This window comes from Ornithorhynchus anatinus, chromosome X1 (genome assembly GCF_004115215.2).
Source record: "Ornithorhynchus anatinus isolate Pmale09 chromosome X1, mOrnAna1.pri.v4, whole genome shotgun sequence".
Lineage (NCBI taxonomy): Eukaryota > Metazoa > Chordata > Mammalia > Monotremata > Ornithorhynchidae > Ornithorhynchus > Ornithorhynchus anatinus.
The window spans coordinates 46,969,707-46,986,763 of NC_041749.1; positions in this window are offsets into that span (position 1 = coordinate 46,969,707).

The following is a 17,057-nucleotide window of genomic DNA, read 5'->3' on the forward strand; positions in this document are numbered from 1 at the left end:
TTTTTTAATATTTTATATGAGGCAAAAAATCCTTAAACTGACTCTCGATCCAACTCACCAGAGGAGCAGTGTGGTCCAGGAGAAAGATCTTGGGATGGAGTCAAGTGATTAAGCCCCAGATATGGTATCAATAAGCTCATTGTGGGCAGGGAATGTTTCTGTTTATTGTTATATTTTCCCAAGTGCTTAGTACAGTGCTCTGCACACAGTAAGCGCTCAATAAATATGATTGAATAAAAGAATGAATATTGAGCATCCACTACATTCAGAGTACTGTTGTTAGCACTTGGGAGAGTAGAAAAGAGTACCCAGAGTCTCTGCCCTCAAGAATCTTACAATCTACCAAAGGAGGCAGACTCTCAAACAATTTACAGATAGGGAGAAGTAATTTATAGATGAGAAGCAGCATGATCTGGTGGATAGAGCACAGGCTTGGTAGTCAAAAGGACCTGGGTTCAGATACCAGCTCCACCACTTGTCTGCTGTGTGACACTGGACAAGTCACTTAACCTCTCTGGGCCTCAGTTACCTCACCTATAAAATGGAGATGAAGACTGTGAGTCCCATGTAAGACATGAACAGTGTCCATTGTGATTAGCTTGTATCTACCCCAGAGCTTAGTATAACTCCTTAAACATAGTAAGCACTTAATAGATATCATAAAAAGTAATAGAGAGATGTGCATGATTACTACGAGGGGGGTGAGTAGTCAAGTGTTTAGAGGTCTCAGAAGGGCTGAAATGATGGTAAGGGAGCTATAAAGTGGGGAGATGAAAGTTTAATCAGGGAAGATTTTCTAGAGAAGATATGATTTCAGAAGGGCTTTGAAGATGGGGAGAGCAGAGGTCTGTCAGATGTAAAGAGGGAGGGTGTTCCAAGATTGAGGGAAGGTACAAAGAATCAGTTGGCAGAGGGAGAGACAAGAGCAAGGATACAGTAAATTGGCTTGAGAGGAATGAAGTGTGCAAGCTGGGACCTGGAGGAAGAAGAAAATGAATAAGTAGAAGAAAGAGGTGATTGAATGTTTCAAAGCCAATGATCAAGAGTTTCTGTTCAATGCAGAGAGGAAGAGGAGTGAGGAGAAGTGTGCAAAATAATATTTAGAAAAATGATCTGGGCATCAAAGAGAAGCATAGATTGGAGAGGCAAGAGGCTGGAGGCAGGGAGGCCCGAGAGGTGACTGAAGCAGTAGTGAATAGGAATATGACAAGTATCTGGATCAGCATGGCAGCCATTTGGATGGGAAGGAAAGGGACCATTCTGTGGAAATATTACAAAGGAAGAACTGGCAGGATTTGGAAACAATTCTTTCCTTTGCAATGTCCCCCATTTCCAATGAGAATTAAATCTAGCAAAGTGATTTTTGTCCAAAATAAGAAAAAGGCACTTTTTCAGAAGTTATTAAGGGTTACATTGTACCTTATCTTCTGCCACTTGAGTTAATGAAGTGGTAAAATGTTGGCAAAAATAATTTTCCTCAGAGATCTGTCACTTAGGAATGAGTACTAAGGTTGTTGAGACTATAAGTTCCTTGTGGGCAGGGCTCATGTCTATCAGCTTTATTGAATTGTACTTTTCCAAGCATTTAGTACAGAGTTTTGCTTGCAGTAAGTGTTCAATAAGTACCACTGATCAAGTGATTGCTAATAATAAGTGGTAAGCTATGTTAGCTTAGTGTGTTACTCGCTTGGCTAGGTACGAGATGATTAAATTGGACATGGTCCCTAACCCACATGAGGCTCTCATTCTGATGAGAATTGGCATCCTGGAAATTGGTGATGTTGACATTCTATTGGTCTAAAAACCGAAGCTTCCACTAGGCCCCTTCTGCCCACACCAAGCTTTTAGAGAAGATGATTCTAAGTGGAAGCGACTTTAGGCTGCTCATAAGTCTAAAATTGTTGGATAAAAACTCAAAGTTTATATGAACCCCTCTCTTCCCCCCACAGGGAGAATTGGGAGGATTGGTGACAGGTGATGAGCTAAGAGCCCTGGCCACAGCTTCCTAGGGAACCCAAACATCCAGGAAAATCCAAATCCACATCTCTTTCTGATTGATGGTACCTACCTGGGCAAATGATGTCTCTCATTCATATTCCCTCCCAAGGTAGTGGATGGCCAAGTGTGATGACTCATGTTGATCCTCATGAAACAATAAGGATAAAGAGGCAGGGGAAACATCTAGGAGGGTCCTCAAGTCTGAAGACTCCAGGACTCTCAAAGTGTTGCCCAGTGGGGCTTATGATTCCTGAAATGCCAAGGGGATTCAGATGCCAGAGAGAAAGAGAGAGGACAGGGAATGAGATGAGAAATCAGAGAGCTGATGTCTAACTCCCAGTCCTGTAGTCTTTCTACTAAGCCCAACTGCCTCTTGTGTAATCCTATACAATCTCAACATCGCCTCTGACTCCAGAATGGAGTTATGTATGTGCGGAGCCTCAAGAACACCCCCTGCAATGTCTTTCCTGCTCACCAAGGTGGACTTTTGGCTCCAGGGATACCTTGATGACATTGGCTCAGACACCTCTACCAGCATGAGATGAACGAGGAGTGTGACACCATCATCTTCTTCCTGTCTTGTGAGGACACTCAAAAAGGACAGCTAGACTTTGCCGAGGAGAATTGTATCTGATTAGCACCCAAGATAATGGATAAGCCCTCAGAAAATACCAGTCAGCTCAGCCTGGCGCTAACTCACTGGAAAGATTGTTCCCTCACCTCTCCCCTTTCATTTTGCTCACGGACAAATCAGAGGCTCTTTCCTTGGTCCTGCATGGAGGGCTTGCAGGGAAGAAAATGGTGGCCATGGCAGCCATTGCTGCAATCCTTTGGAGAGCAGGGAGGGTTGTATTTACAATGAGCCCATAACATTATAAAAAATAGAGATCATAATTCTCCCCATCTGAGGGGAAGAGGCATATTTCATGAACGTTTTCTCCATGTTCTTCAGAATTAATATTTGAAATCCAGAGCACAGAAAGGTTTCATTCAGAAAAGGTCACCAGAATAGCACTTCGATTCCAATTGATGTTGTGCTGGGGCCCATGAGGTCAGGATGTGGAACCATTTTCTAAACAAATAAAAAATGGGCAGGAAGAAATAGAGAAGTGAAACAGGCTCTCCATCCATTGACCCAGTTGTCTGGTATTCTCCTCACACTTAAAGTTGCCTGAGCAAGAAAGGAACAGTCTCTAGCTAGAAAGAGGTAGACAGTGAGAAAGGGCAGGTTGAAGCAATCACTGAGCTGATTCTGGCCCAAACCCTGTAATGCAGCCCTGAATCCAAACTCCCTGCAAATCCACCAGACCACAGCTCTCCCCATTTTCAAGGTCCTCCAGAAACCCCACCTACTCCAGGAAGGTTTTCCCAATTAATTACCAACACCCCAAGTCATAACAATCCAAAACCCATCTCGAGCACTTACATAATAATACCCAATCTCCATTCTCATGTACATACAGTTATTTCAGCCTGACATACCCGCACCAGTTGAATCCTTGTCCTTACCCCTGATCCCTTTATTTTTAAATAATTCATGTCTTCCCACATCCTCCATTAGATTGTGAGTCGTGGCACTTCACATTATTGCCAGAAACCCAGCAGGCAAAGCTCAGCTGATGTGTTGGGAGGTTCACTCCAAATTCTTTCAAGTCTTCCCAGATGACTTGATTTCCCATGATGTTGCTCTCTGCCGATTTGGGGCCTGGATTTTGCAGAAACAAGGATCTCACTTCCTCCACCATTCCCCTCTGGCTTGACATCTGAGTCATACTGTGCAGGAGAGAGCCTTGGCCCACCACCATTCCTTACCGCCCCCCCTTCTCCATGTATGGACTCCCCCGTTCAGATGCCCTAGGCAGTTAGTCACAAATGGGTTATAGTAAGGTGCTCTAGCTGGCTAGTGAACCTTATGGTTAGAGAAACAGGTTTTCCACTTGGACATCTCCTTCCCACCTTTATCCACTAGCTGGCTTTGTTATGCACACACATTTCACACTTTACATTCCTATCACGTAACTCTGCCCATCCTTGGTCTCAGTCTTCCTTTGCAGGCAGAGACTCAATGGCTTCTGGACCCCACTGCAACCTTCCAACTATTGCCATATTATACTGCTTCTGTTATTGTCCCTAATTCCTAAATGGTGTAAAAACCTGTTCTTTCACTCTCCCATTTATTACTCAAAGACCTCACTTTCCAAGGTCACCAATGGTCTCTTCTTGACTCTTGGCAGTCTCTGACCGGGCTGACTTTGCCCTTCTACGGGAAACGCTATCCATAGTTGATTTTTACCAACACTGCTCTTTACTAGTTCTCCTACCTCTTTGTACTTGGCCTCTTTCATTGATTTCTCTTTTGCCTCTCCCTCCCTAATTATGAGTGTCCCTCAAGGTTATGTTCTGGATTCCCTATTCTTCTTACCGTACACTTCCTCCTTTAGTAAGTTATAGGAGGAGTATGGCCTTAGTGGAGAGAGAACGGGTTTGGCAGTCAGACGGGCCGGGTTTCTAATCCCAGCTCCGCCACTTGTCTGCTGTGTGACCTTGGGAAAGTCACTTAATTTCTCTGTGCCTCAGTTACCTTGTCTGTAAATGAGGATTAAGATTGTGAGCATCAAGTGGGGCAGAGACTCCCTGGCACGTACTAAGCACTTAAATTTCCCTACTCAAAACAACAACAAAAAAGAGTTCATCTGTTCCCATAATTTCACCTACTACATTTTGTTTGATTCTCAGGTCTATCTCATTAGTCCCAACTTTTCACCTCCTCTGCAATTTCATGTTTCTTCTTGCCTTCAGGAAATTTCCATTATATGTCCCTACAACATCTGAAGCACCAATATGTCTAAAGCTGAATTTTTCATTTTCCTTCCCAATTTCTCTCCTTCATCTAACTTTCCCATAACATCACTATCCTCTCCGTCTCTGTAACCTTGACACTTTTCTTCACTCCACTCTCACAACTCTCACATTCAGTACGCTACTTAACCCTGCTACTTTTTTCTTCCCAGTGTTTCCCTTTTCTCTCTATCCAAACAGCCACCATCCTGGTTTAGATACTGTCAAACTAACTCTCTTCACCTTTCAAAGCCCTACTGAGAACTCACGTCCTCTAGGAGGCCTTCCCAGACTGAGCCCTCCCTTTCCTTCTACTCCTCCTCCCCTTCCCTTCCACACACCACCCTCTGCTCTTCCTCCTTCCCCTCCCCTCAGCACTGTGCATATTTGTATATATTATTACCTTATTTATTTTGTTAATGAAGTGTATATCTCCATGATTCTATTTATCTTGCTGATGTTGTTTTGTTCTGTTTTGCTTTGTTGTCTGTCTCCCCCATTTAGATTGTGAGCCCGTCACTGGGCAGGGATTGTCTCTATCTGTTGCCGAATTGTACATTCCAAGTGCCTAGTACAGTGGTCTGCACATAGTAAGCGCTCAATAAATACTATTGAATGAATGAATTCAGGCTTTCACTCCAGATTGCCTCTTGTTGACTCCTGAAGGACTCTCCACTCCAGTGTTTCCCACACTGTATCTCTATTCCTAGTGAATAGCCCTGGGCTTTCACTTGGGCTATAGTTTGTGGCAAGGGTAATGTGTTTCTCTTTACCCTAAGCCATAGCAGGAGTGCAGAGGAAGTTAGTTTAGGTTAATGTGGTCATTAACTTAATCCAATTTCCTATCTTCTCCCCTAAGCAAAGGCCAAAGGCAGCACATGGCCTAATTGCATGGTCTGTCAACCAGACCCTCAACTTGTCCCTGATGGTCTTAAACCTCAGTGACTATAGATATGATCTTGAAAACCTTGACTCTGCTCCCATCCTTTACCATTGGTTATTAAATCCCACTTGTGGTCTTGCCTGTTTTGAAGTTTGGTTCAGTCATGGCCTCCAGGGTCTACACAGAATCTTCAATTGGATCCTGGATGGAGTTCCAAATTCCACATCTTCCTTTGGTCCTCACATAGGGGCATCCAGAAAAGTGGTCCCAATTTCAATGTAAGGAGAAACACTTGGGTTCTTATAGTCCATCCGTCCTCCAGGAAGTGGGAGAGGAGAGTGAGGGGCAATGGCCCTTAAGTTGATCATTTTAATCCTTTGCCTCCAGCTCTGGCTAGAGGTTTAGTTATAGGGAAAATTAACATCAGTGATTATGCTGAGGGCTTTGGTCTCTGTTGGGGGAACAGCACAGATTTGTGGGGTGGAGGTGTGTGGAAGAGAAGACAGTGGAGAGGGCGGTGTTGAGGGTGTTAATTTGGTCATCAGGGAGGGTAGTTTGAGTATGGAGGCTAAATGGGGCATAATGACATCAAAAGATTAGATGGGGACAAAAGATTGGAGGTCTCTGTGGGGGAACAGCACAGATTTGTGGGGTGGAAGTGTGTGGAAGAGAAGACAGGTCAGGAGGTTGTGGTCAGATAGAGGGATTTCAGAGATGGTGAGGGTAGAGATTGGGCAGTGGCTAGTGATGATGAGATTGAGTGTTTGTACAGGTTGGTGAGTCAGTGAGCTGGACTGGAGCAGGAGGTCAGTGGAGTTGAGGAGTGATAGAAAGCGGGCAGCGGAAGGATAGTCAGGAACATCTATATGGATATAGAAGTCCCCAAGGATTAATGTAGGGATGGAACAAGAGAGAAAGAATGTGATAAAGGGATCAACATGGTTCAAAATGGAGGGAGGACAGATATTGAACCCTCATTTTACAGATGAGAGAACTGAGGCCCAGAAAAGCTAGGTGACTTGCCCAAAGTCACACAGCAGGCAAGTGGAGAGGTGCAATTAAAACCCAAGGTCCTCTGACTCTAAGGCCTGTGCTCCTTCTCCTTGAAGAATCGCAGAAGATTGCAACTTCAGAGTCATCATCATATTCTACTTCTCCAACTTCATAATGTCCTGTTTCAGGAATTGAAGCAAAACCCTCTACTGGCCCAAAGATAATAATAATTTTTATTATGGTATTTGTTAAGTGCTGACTATGTGCCAAGCACTGTTCTAAGCACTGGGGTAGATACAAGGTAATCAGGTTGTCCCACGTGGGGCTCATACTTTTAATCCCGATTTTGCAGATGAGGTAACTGAGGCACAGAGAAGTTAAGTGACTTGCCCAAGGTCACACAGCAGACAAGTGGCGGAGCCGGGATTAGAACCCATGTCCTCTGACTCCCAAGCCCAGGCTCTTTCCACTAAGCCATGTTGCTTCAAAGATCTGACCAAGGACAAGTTTGTCTGGAAAAGGACTCTTGGGGCTGAAATGAATCCTAGGAAATATCAACCTGACATTCTGTTCTGTATTGTTCATGCAGTGGTGGGTTTGGAACTGATGTTAAAGATGACCTTGCTTCATCCTGCGCTGAAATGACTCCCCAGATTGGATTGCAGAAAGTTTGAAGACAGACTTCGGCACAAGCAGTGTTCCTCCATGTGAGAAACAGAAAGCTCCAGGAATTGAGTTAAAGCGATGGCCTTGGTTCGTGGATTTTGGCCTTTTGATTCAATTCTCGTCATCTCCACTTTAATGACTGCTGCTGTTATTGATCTTTGACAGTCAGCAGCAAGAACCCAGATTCGGGGCTTGGGTAAATGACCAATTCCCGCTCGCAGTCCTTCTGTCGAGTTCTCCTCAGCATTGTGAATCTGATGGGGACAGGGCCTGTATCCAATCTCACCTGGGCTTCTGTATCTACTGTAGTACATTCCGTCTCCCCCAAGACAGAATCATTGTAATAATGCCTGATAAATGAACAGAAGGAATTGCATTTTATTTGTTGAAGAGTTAGCATTTTTTGGCTAACCTAATCGTACCTTAATTAGTGTTGTGAAAAATGCCTCAATAAATTATTAATAAAGAAGAATCTCATCTTACTGAGTTGGATTCTTTTCATTTCAAGTGTCAATTATTTTTCCATTTTTAACTGACACTTCAGAAAAGCTGAATCCTGTGAATAGCGGTAGCGAGGTGGAATGTTATGTTGGCTTAATGCTGCATCCAAGCCTAGGGGAGGATGAGACAAATGGTGAAACCAAGGAGTTGACTGGACAATTCTGTCTGGATGTGAAGTCTCCTGCCAAGCCAAGGTCATCTGGGGCATAGTTGGAAAACCCTCCCCAGGATGGTAGGCGCTATGCTGATTTGTGTAGTTGGACAAGTCCAAGACTTTCTAGACACTTGAGCCAGTGCTTTGAGCTGGATTGATGGTTGGGATGTTGTGACTGATCACGGTAATGGGCCGATACTTGATCATTCAGTGTTTACTACCAACGACTTGTCACAGTGCAAATACTTACTCATATTGCATGACCGTATTTCTGAACCTAGATGAAAATTGAATCTGCAAATGACAAATGGTACTTGTCGAGCACTTACCATGTGCCAAAAACTGTAATGTGCTTGGTTAGATAAAAGACAATAATCCTGCCCTGCATGAGGCTCACAGTCTAAGGAGGAGAGAGTAGGATTGAATCCCCATTTTACGGATGAGGTAACTGAGGCACAGAGAAGTTAAGTGAATTGCCCAAGATCACACAGCAGACATGTGACAGAGTGAGGATTAGAACCCAGGTCATCTGACATCCAGGCCCATGCTCTTTCCACTAGGCTATGCTGCTTCATATGGATCAATCCCAGTGGGTACCAGGGCATGGGATGTTTTGAGTTGGGGTGGTGATTGCTCCCTGGCAAAGCTAACCAGCTTAGGTCACTGGGGCTGTCAGGGAGTCAAAAGAAGCATTAACACGTCCCATACCTGCCAGTGCTACCAACCCCAGAGGGGCTGGGTGAGCAAATAGGCTGAACAATTAGACCCAGAATGAGAAAATTGCGATGGGTCTTGTCACACAATCTTTTTCACCCCAAATATGGCCAATGGAAGGGAAGAGGATTGGGAATTAGCAAGGTATATCTGGGTCAGGGTCTCCACGAACTCTTCGAACGAGGTTGGAACTCTGTCACACCAATGTGGTGAGTCGCCTCTACTCACAGTCGGGGATGTTCACTCTGTCAGACCCTGTGTGGTACCAAGTGACTTGACAGACCTCCTCGCTGGAACTAGAAGTGAATATACTCCCTCGGGAACTTGACCTCTGGGTGATTGCGAAAGGTAGCCCATTTGGGGTTACTTAAAGGAAGCCCCTTAGGGGTGGTTTTAGAGGTAGCCCTTTTAAGGGTCATTTGAAAGGAAGCTCTTTTGGAGTGGTTTGAAAGGCAGCCCAAGGAGATGACCGGTAGCTCCTTCCCAGTGTTACCAGCTGCTAGATGTTGGGTACCATGCTGACCAGCATGTTCATTGCTAAGCAGTCTAGGAATAACTTTGCCCTCCGTAGATTACCTCTCACAATTCCTTGTGCTATAATCATTATAAACCTGCTTCTATTACCCATAACCTATGAATCTATTTCCAACCCTCCAATCCAAGAGCTCACGAATTACCCGGCAGCTGGTTCCACCCTGTGACAGCGACCCCTTGGGAAGCAGAATATTGAGGTGTTCAATAGAGCTGAATGTAAGATAAACTTCAAACAGGAATAATGGCAGCCCCCACTGAACTGGAACACCATCCCGGGATGATTTTCCTACACTGGAGCTGGGTCCAACCAGTTCTGGTTTGTTTTTAGCACAGGTAATAATCAATTGTGTGCTTACTGTGTGCAGAGCACTGTATGATTGGCTTTAAAACACTCAATCATCTCACCCCTGTTCTTTTTTCTTATGGTACTTGTTAAGCACCTGCTATGTGCCAGGCACTGTACTAAGCACTGGGGTAGATACGAGATAATCAGATTTAACACAGTCCCTCTCCCACATGGGACTCACAGCCTATGTCAGAGAGAGGACTATTCAATCTCCAGTTTACAGATGAGTTAACTGAGGCATGAAGAAGCTAAGTGACTTGCTCAGGGTCACACAGCATACAAGTAGTGTCTGAAAAATAGCATGCCCTCAGGAAAGATCATAGGCCTTGGGCAAGTCACCTCTGTGCCTCAGTTACCTTATCAGTAAAATGGATATTAAGACTGTGAGCCCTATGTGGGACTGGGACTTTGGCAACCCGATTATCTTGTATCTACCCCAGGGCTTAGTACAGTGCTTGGCACATAGTAAGTGCTTAACAAATGCCATAAAAAAAGGAAGTAGTGAATCTGGGACTAGAACCCAGGTCCTCTTACTCTCAGGCCCATGCTCTATCCAGTAAACCACACTGTCCCCTCCTACTTTACAGATTCTCTAATACAACCAGTCTGCACATTTTGCTCCTCTAACACCAACCTACTCACTGTACCTCAATCTCATCAATCTCTCTCTGACTTGGAACTCCCTCCTCCTTCATCAGTCAATCAGTGGCATTTATTGAGAGCTTACTGTGTGCAGAGTACTGTACTAAGCACTTCATATATTACAGACCATCACTCTCCCCAGCTTCAAAGCCTTATTAAAATCACACCTCCTCCAATGAGGCCTTCCCTCATTTCCCCTACTCCCTCTCTTTCTGCATCAACTTGCCCTTGGATCTATACCCTTTAAACAGTTGATATTCACTCCACCTTCAGCCCCACAGCATGCACGTTCATATCTGTCTATATCCGTAATTTATTTTAATGTCTGTGTCCCCCTTTATCAGCCAATCAATGAATCAGTGGTATGTTTTAAGGACCTACTGTGTGCAGGACACTGTTCTAAATGATTGAGAGCAAACAATAGAGCAAGCAGTCATCCCTCCCCTGAAGGAATTTACAATCTAGAGGATCTGTAATGTGGGTCATACTTTCAAAACGCTGCAAATGACTAAGACATATCCCTTACCTCAGGGCTCTGCACATTGATTCATTGATGGACTGATACAATTGAATCCATTATTTTCAAAAACAAAAGGGAATGAATAAGGGAAATACTATTCATCAAAACGTTGCAGACACAGGGCTAGTGAGCATAACTTCTAAGGGGATAAGGGCAGTGGAAAAATAGAGGAATGCTGTAAGTTTGTAATGGGCAAAAAACGTCTGCCAACTCTGCTGTATTGTACTCTCCCAAGCACTTAGTACAGCGCTCAATAAACACCATTAATTCGTTGATTGAAGAAAAAGGCAGGAAAGAGAGAGACCAGAAAACGGAGAGGCAGAGAGAAAAAAGAGAGAGTCACAGAAGAGAGGCAGAAAGAGTCAGCTAGAGAAAAACACAGAGAAAAAGCATAGCAAGAAGAAACATTCTCTCACCCACAAGCAAAGAAACACCCCAAGACCTCCTCAGGACACCCACTCAGATGATCCCCTCCTCAGGCAGTCCGTTGGTTATAGAAGCTGAAAACAGCTGCACAAGGAGTGTCCTTCTTACCTCCTAACTGCCCACTAGCTCCTTAACCAGGTTCAGCGGCTCTCTGAGGAATGGAGGACCTGAAAAGGGACATAGTGGAGAGGAACAGAGCCTCCCTTCTGGATCAGGCTGCTGCAGACAGGAGCCTCCACATGGCTTGGGTTTTGGAAGTCAGCAGGACTTAAGCTTTATTTCTAAGGCTGTAAGCACTGTATTACGCACGGGGTAGATACACGATAAAGAGGTTCCACATGGGGCTCACTGTCTAAGGAGGAGATGAGGTAAACGACTCATAGTGAATTCAAGTGATTTGGCCAAGGTCACATAGCAGACAAGTGGCAGAGCTGGGATTAGCACCCAGTTCCTCTGAGTCCCAGGCCCATGGTCTTTCCACTAGTCCTTGGCTAGTGCCTGCTAAGACTCTTGCCTACAGAAACCTGAACTACAAGGAGAATCACCACGCTCCCAGCTGTGTTACTCTTGCACTGCAAGAGAAGTGTGCCCTGGTTCAGGCCACTGGGCTGATTCCATCTCTTCCCAGAACCCCAGAATGCTCTGGCTTTAAGCTTCATAATCACTTTTTAAAAAATGGTATTTCAATTGCTTATTATGTGCCAAGCAATGTAATAAGCAATGGGGTAGAAACAAGCTAATCAGGTTGGACACAGTTTATGTCCCCCATGGGGCTCATAGGCTCAATCCCCATTTTACAGATGAGGTAATTTGGGTAAAGAGAAGTGAAGTGACTTACCCAAGGTCACACAGCAGACAAGTGGCAGAGCTGGGATTAGAACCCTGCTCTTTCTGATCCCCAGGACCTTGTTCTCTCCATTAGGCCACACTGATTTGGAAACCAAGTCCCTCCCTTGAATTTTGTAAAAAAAATCCTCCTTCTGTCTCTGGGCAATATTCAGTTTTCTGCAGAATCAGGCCTTTATTCTGTTTAGTGCTGCATTAAGATCATTTGTGCAGTAAATCTAGAACACTCACAAGGGAATAAATCACGTTCTTTGCCAGGAAATACGATACCTTTGGAGTGTATGAATTGGCAATCAAACTTATGTCTCTCCTGGCCCTGAGCCCACCCATTCCAAAAGGATCTTGACAACCCCCTGATTCCTGGAGCAAAACATTCTAATAACTCTCAGAGCACTTTTACTAATGATGTGATTTGCTTCTCCATAAAGCTAAGAAAAAACCGTAACCCAATTTTGTTCACTCTGTGAATATGTAAAGTCCCTCTACATTGATACTACAAAGAACTGAGCTGCCTTATTCTGTGTATTGATGCTACAAAGTTCTGACCTAGCAAAGGGTAACTTTTGACTTATCGGAGACCTAGCAACCTCAACGATGAAATTCAACTAATATCCTACCAATGTTTCTTTGCCTAAAAGCAAGTTTGGGAGCAGGTAAACATTGTTCTACTGCTTAAAGGTTGTGTGTGTTTGATGGGTCAAGTGCATTGTAATGCAGGCAAATATCCAGAGATGGGTTCAATGGAAGTTTAAAAAAAGGTTTCCCATCACTCATGCGTCACAGCATTATTCTGTCTGGCGCTCAATTGCCAAATTCTGAGAAACTGAGCATTTCTCAATGTATTTTTGCAAGGCTCACGAAGTGCAATCACAGATTGTCATGGAGACAGACAGCTCAAATAGCAGTGCTCAGAGAGCACTTAAGAAATATATGTGCCTGTACAAATTTAAAGAAAAGGACAATGATAAATATGTGCAAGACTGCAGTGGTTTGAGGCTTCATTACTGCCAATGGAGAGAATATTTTGGACCTTGTGTTTCTGGCTGACAATGTGTGGTTTCACTTTCCTAGTTGTGTCCCCAGGCAAAATAGCAACATTGGGCCATAGACTACTAATAATCATACTATGTTCCAGGGATTAGAACCCAGGTCCTTCTGACTCCCAGGCCCATGTTCTATCAGTCAGTCAGTCAGTCGTATTTACTGAGGGCTTACTGTGTGCAGAAGACTGTACTAAGTGCATGGGATAGTACAATATAAAAACAAAAAGACACATTCCCTGCTCAAAATGAGCTTACAGTCTAGATGGGGGGGAGTGGTGACAGGCATTAATATAAATAAATTACAGATATGTACATACGTGCTGTGGGGCTGGGATGAATGATGAATAAAGGGAGCAAGTCAGGTTGACATAGAAGGGAGGGGGAGAAGAGGAAAGAAGGGCTTAGTCGGAGAAGGCGTCTTGGAGGAGATGTGTTTTTAATAATGCTTTGAAATAGTGGGAGAGTGTCTGTCAGATATGAGGAGGGAGGGCATTCTAAGTCACAGTCAGGATGTGGACAAGAGGTCAGAAGTGAGATAGATGAGATCAAGGCTCAGGGAGAAGGTTAGCATTAAAGAGCAAAGTGTATGGGCTGGGTGGTAATAGAAGAGTAGTGAGGTGAGGTAGGAGGGGGCAATGTGATTGGGTGCTTTAACTCCAAAAGCAGGCAGTGGAAGGGCCATCAGGAACATCTATGTCGATATAGAAGTCCCCAAGTATCAATGTAGAGATTTGAGAAAGAGAGAAGAAATGTGAGAAAGGGATCAAAATGGTTAAAAAGTTGGAGGTGGGACCTGGGAGGCAGTAGATAACCATTCCTATAATCTGGAATGGGAGGTAGAGGTGGATGATATGGGCTTCAAGGGAAGGAAAAGAAAAGGATAGGGGAGATGGAATGATGTGAAAGTGGCACTATGGCATGAGAAGGAAGCCAGCACCTCCTCCTTTCCCAGTGAGTCTGGGGAAGGTGGTGAAGATGAGATTCCCTCTGGAGAGAGCAGTAGGGGAGTCTTTGTGGTCTGAAAAGAGCCAGGTTTCAGTGATGGTGAGGTGGAGGAATCAGGAATAGGTCAAGGATGAAGGGAAGCTTCTCCATGACAGAGCAGGGGTTCCACAGGTCGCATTCAGTTGAGGCTGTGTGTGGCAGGGGAGGGGTTTGGGGGAGGGGACAGAGTGAGGGGAGGGGATAGGTGGGGAGGAGTGCCCTCTAGACTTTGAGCTCATTGTGGGCAGGGATTGTCACTCTTTATTGCTGCACTGTACTTTCCCAAGCGCTTAGTACAGTGCTTGGCACACAGTAAGCACTTAATAAATGCAAATTAATGAATGGGAGTGAGTTGACAGGTGCCATCTCAAGGGGAGGAGGATGAGGGGTGGCCATGGGACAGGATGAGGGGGATGGGGTGTGGGGGAGGGGTGGGGACGTCTCAAGTGGTGAGGAGAGGTTGGTTGGAGGAGGGGGAGAAGGAGGCGTGGTGAGAGGAGGGGACAAGGATGGGCTGATTGGAGGGGGCCATTGAAGGGTCATCGGGGGTCAGTGAAGTTAAGCATTGTAGGTGAGGTAAAAGACTACTTAATCCAGTAAGAGTGAGGAGATGGTTGAATTGTTTTTGGGTCCTCGAAAGTGACGAGGCCAGTGTTTTGGAGGAAACAGGGGCTGGGTTGGTGTAGGCAATGCCGATTAAGAAGACACCATTACATAATCGGAAAGTCAGTGTATATGTCATGCGACATATAGGGTGGCCACTTGCCTGGTAGTCAGCTGGACAAGAGAAAGATAGCTGAAAGCAAGTGGTTACCTCAGTGCCATATCAAGAAACAAGATCATTTGCCTCATTTTCTTCAAGGATACTACTAACTCACTCAGAATGTCATTATGAAGAGATTTATTACCTCAATTAAATCCATCAGGGTGCTGCTACTTAGACTGTGAGTCCCATGTGGGACAGGGACTGTGTCTAACCTGATTAACTTCTATCTACCCTAGCGCTTAGAAAGGTGTTTGAACCAGGGTCAGCACTTAAATGCAATAATACTAAGAAGATTGCACACAGAGCCCATATACATGATTTAGCCACGTGTCTGGGGACAAAGTCATTTCAAAGGGCAATTCATCACTGAGGTCACCTCAGCCCATAGCTCTCCCCACATTCAAAACCCCACTTCCTCCAAAAAGTTTCTCTAATTGATTTCCCTGCACCCTGAACCATATCATCCCTTCAGTGAAATCTACCTCTTATGAATATATTTATAGCCTCTTTAGTGCATGTGTATACATATATTCTTTTTTATTTTGACAACTCAATTTGTAAATATTCTGGGGGGTTGTCCCCTCCATTAGAGTGTAAGTTCTTTGAGGGCAGGGATCTTGTGACTTCTTTATTCTGTACTTCCCAAGTGCTTAGTACATACAGTGCACAGCATCAGGCGGTGCTCAATAACAGCTATTACAACTTCTACTACTACCAATATCACTATTGCCTCACTTTACAATCACTAATTTTTATTTCTGGAGATCAGTGGCAGGTGCAGTATACAGAGGGAGAACCTACTTCAACTTGAAGAACGCCATCAATAATTTTGTGGAAAATATCCCTCCAAGTGAATTAGCACCTATCTTTGCATGGCTAACATATTTAATCCCATGTGTATAAATTCATGGGATTGTTTCCAACATTTGTTGCAATTTCAGTACATTTGAAAAATGCATTTGCATTTATATGTGGGGACACTTAATAATACATACCATCTACAGTGGATGCAGAGGGACTTTAACTCACTGTGCATAACTGTGATAATGTATCCCTTTTCGACAAAGTATGATAATGTATCCCTTTTCAACAAAGTACCTCAAAATTACTTTGACAATTCTCTTTCTAGCCCCACCCCCCACCAAACTTCCAGGGGATCACTGGAAATAAACCTTTATGTTTCATTTTAAAATGAAGAAATTTAGGCATAGAATGAACTTCCCAAGGTCCCAGAATAAATTAGGATCAAATCGGGTGGTAGCGCAGTGAGAATATGCCCCATCCCAAATATCCAGATGTGTTATGGAGGCAGCTAATCTCCATATTTTTATTGAATATTTCTTTCCCGTGGTGGTGATCTCAGTGCCCTGGAGATCATTCAGAGAATTCCTTTATTTCAAAAGGGCCAGTTACATAATGAGAACAAAAGATGGAAGGCTTTGGCCATTTCCCTGAGTGAGATAATGGCCTTAATTACAGTACCCTCTATCTGACCTTGGCTGCCTGTGGAGGCGTATCTCTCCTCAGTTTGAGTGACCATCTTTGACATATGTGTGGAAGTGTCAGCCCAGGACAATCATATTGTCAGAGGAAGGGACATGGTGCCCTTCCACTCAAGAATAGGGCAACAGGGAGTCAGACCTTCAGTGGCGTGAAACATTAATTCTCTAAGTATTAAGGGGTTCTCAAGGCTCCAGCACTCAGCAAAGGGAATCCTCTAGACAAAGCAATTGTATGAGTCAGGAAATGAGAGTTGTTGAAACTTAATCCACAGAGTGCTATCAAAGTCAAAAAACCCGTGCTGATTTCAAATGAAATCTCAGGTACATGAAGAGGAGAGCTCTCAGAGAACTACTTTCTATGAACTTCAGACGTGCATGTCCAGAACAAGTGCTGGCCCGTTTCTACTCTGCCTCTCCGAGAAGCAAGCAACGGGTAGTCCCTCCCCGCCTTCCCTCCCACCCCACCCCACCCAACCAGTACAGCTATTCCACTTGAGTAAAAAGATTTTTTTAAATACCTGTTCTCCCTACAATTTAGACTGCCAGCCCCATGAAGGCCAAACACTGGTTAACTTGTATCTACCTCAGGGCTTAGAACAGTGCTTGACACATAATAAGTGCTGATATTAAAGGCTAGTTCTAAGCTTCCACACAGAACAGTCCAGGTGTTAGGACTCACAGTCTAAGAGGCAGGAAAAGCA